Source organism: Trichosurus vulpecula, chromosome 1, assembly GCF_011100635.1.
Source record: "Trichosurus vulpecula isolate mTriVul1 chromosome 1, mTriVul1.pri, whole genome shotgun sequence".
Taxonomy (NCBI): Eukaryota; Metazoa; Chordata; class Mammalia; order Diprotodontia; family Phalangeridae; genus Trichosurus; species Trichosurus vulpecula.
This window is the reverse complement of record NC_050573.1, coordinates 2,578,364-2,581,723: the sequence shown is the minus strand read 5'-3', so window position 1 is coordinate 2,581,723 and position 3,360 is coordinate 2,578,364.

Sequence of the window (3,360 nt, the reverse complement as noted above, 5' to 3'; positions counted from 1 at the left end):
AAAACGGATCAAATCCTATAACTAGGGCAATGATGGATACTGGGGTAGAGGTTGACCTGAATTATGGAAACCCTGACAGATTTAAGCATGGATCTCCTCTTACCATCACCGGACTAGGAGGCTTATCAGGCAAACAAGTCAAACTACTGATGAAAATTGGCTAAGAAAATTGTGGTCATTGTGTCCATCTCTGAATACATCATTGGAATAGATATATTGAAAGGTATGACACTGAACTTGCCTGAGGGGAGATACCAATTTGCAGTAAGGAAGATAGGAATTAATACAGTTTTAGTGGGAAAAATAAAAATGGACTCAATCACTTTACCCAACCTTCTGAAGTAATTACTTTGTAGCAGCTTTGTGTGCCAGGTGGGCAAGATGTAATTGCCAATACTGTAAAGGAATACGTTGAAGCAGCAGTGTTAGTCTCGATGGAGTAATCCTCTATGGCCAGCATGAAAGTCAGATGGAACATGGAGAATGACCGTGGACTATAGACAGTTGAATAAAGTGACTCCTCCCTTGTATGCTGCTGTGGCAGATAATGTTACCTTAATAGAAATTATCCAGAAATATGGGAATTGGCATGCAGTTATTGATTTGGGCAATGCTTGCGTTATGATCCCAATAGACTCCAAACAATGTGACCAGTTTGCTTTCATGTGGCAAGGCTGAAAGTATACTTTCACATGCTTGCCACAAGGATATCTGCATAGCCCAAGTATTTGGGATGGGATTATGGCTAAACATTTGGATGAATTGAAGTTACCTAATGTACAGCTTACCCACTACATAGATGATATTTTCATACAGTTAGAAACTAAAAGAAGTGGAGAAGACTTTGATACTTTTATTTCTGTGTATGAAAAGCAAAGGATGGGAAATTAACCTTGAAAGATTCAAGGCCCAGCTCAAACTGTAAAATTTTGGGGTATAAAATGGAATAAAGGACTGGAAGAAATTCTCCCACTAACTTGACAGAAGATTCAGAATTTTCCTATCCCCACCAATAAGAAAAGCCCAAAAGGACATAGGATTGTTTAGATATTGGAGATACCACATTCCACATTAGGACAGATTTTGAAACACTTACATAAAGTTACCAGGAGAACATGAATTTGATTGGGGACTTGAACAGAGTAAAGATTTCGAAGAAGCCAACGCTGCTATACAATTGGCTCTGGATTTATGTAAAGTGGCCCAGTGGAATTACAAGTGATTGTACAGGCTGACTATGTGAATTGGAGTTTATGGCAGAAACAATAAAGGTACCTTTAGGATTTTGGTCAAGGAAAGTACCTTCATCTGGAATACAGTATACACCTTTTGAAATACAGTAGTTAGCTGCATGTTGGGCTTTGGTACACACTGAACACCTGACTCTGGGCCATGAAGTGATATTAAGGCCTAGGATCCCAATTATGAGTCAAGTAATGAGTACCTCAGCATCTCACCGATTTGGACATGCACAAGAGGCTAGCATAATTAAATGGAAATGGTATGTTCAGAATAGATACAAAACTGGCAAAAGTGGAGTTTCTTCTCTACATGAATCTATTGCAACTATAGACATTGATGGAAATGACAAATCCCCTGAACCAAGGCAACAGTTGGTATAATCCTTGGTAAAATGGAATGACAAACGTGATGGATTGACTGAAGGACAGAAGAAACATGGATGGTTTAGAGATGGGACAGCAAAATATTTGGGCCATAAAAGACATTGGAAATCATAGCCTATAATCCATGTACTAAGTGGACTTTGGAAAGCACTGAGATAGGTGGAAGTGGTGCTGAACTTATGGTAGTACATCAAGCTATTAAAAGAGAAAGGAGGCCAGTGTCATATATTCACTGATTCATGGGCAGTAACTAATGGCTTAGCTACATGGATACCAATGTGGAAAAAATCAAAATTGGGAAATTCATAGTAAAGTTTAGGGCAAAGAACTATGGGAAGATACATGGGACATGTCTTTGGTTGGTCATCTGTCAGTTTTTCATGTAGATGCTCACATGACCCTCACTACGCTAGAACATGAGTACAACGCACATGCTGATAAACTAGCAAAGATTGCTACTGAATATATTGTCCCTACTCTGACACCAGTTGATGATCTGGCACTAGCCAAATGGATCTACCAAATGGCCAGCCATTTAGGGGTCCAGGCACACACCAGTGGGCACAAGATTGAGGTATTAGTATCTCTTATTCATTGTTAAAGCAGAGGAGTGTCATATATGTCCCATGGGTAGTAACTGGAGAAATAGCAAGGGGAAAAATTCCAGCCCAGATTTGGCAGATAGATTATATTGGCCCACTACCCCAAGATAAAGGTTGCAAATTTATATGTACTTGTGTTGACACCTATTCAGGTGTACTAGTGGCTTGTCCTTTTAAGAATGCAACCCAGAACAACATCTGTAAAACTCTTACTATTATAAGTCTACATTATGGAACCCCAATTCAGATTCAAAGTGACACTGGGTCACATTTTAAAGGTAATAAGATGAAGAGATATTGTGTACTGAACAATATAGAGTGGATACATCATATTCCATATGCATCTGGGTTGATAGAAAAAATGAATGGATTATTGAAAGGATAGTTAAGATAAGTTCAACATTGGAAGGATAATTCATTCACTGCTTTATGTAATTTGCATAATAGATCATTAGGGGGAAGTATACCTCTAGCCAGAATGATGAGCCCAAATCTGCCAACTAGAAAACAGGAAACACATAAGAGTCAAAGTAGTGAGTATTGGGCTGTGGGAGGTGTCCCACTACCGTATCCAGGAATAACTGGATTGGCAGGATTTGATTTAAGTTGTTTAGAGGAGTTTTGCTTGGATAGAAAAGAGATTTTAAAAAAAAATCTGTACTGGGCTATATATGAGAATCCCTAAGAATCATTTTGGATGGATATTACCTAAAGTGGGATCAGTAGCTGAGGGAATAAATGTATTAGCTGGAGTGATAGATTCTAGTTATCAAGGAGAAGTTATTGTGGCACTCCAGAATTTAGGTGAAGAACCTATACAGTTGTGTAAAAATGATAGAATAGTTCAACTGATTATTATTCCTTGTGAAACAATACCCCTTGTTCAAAGTGACCCTCCTTCCAAAATCACTATCAGAGCAAAGGAAGGAATTGTTTCTACTTAATGGAACAAATTTGTGAACTAAAGTGTGGGTAAAGCTGAAGCCAGAAGATATTCCAAAGGCTGCAGAAATTATAGCACATGGGAAAGATAACACTCTAACAGTGGTTTACCTAGGAGAAAATAGTTATGAAATTGTGTCCTTGACTCATGTATTCTATCGTGAATTAGGCTATGATAGTCTCTGTTTCTT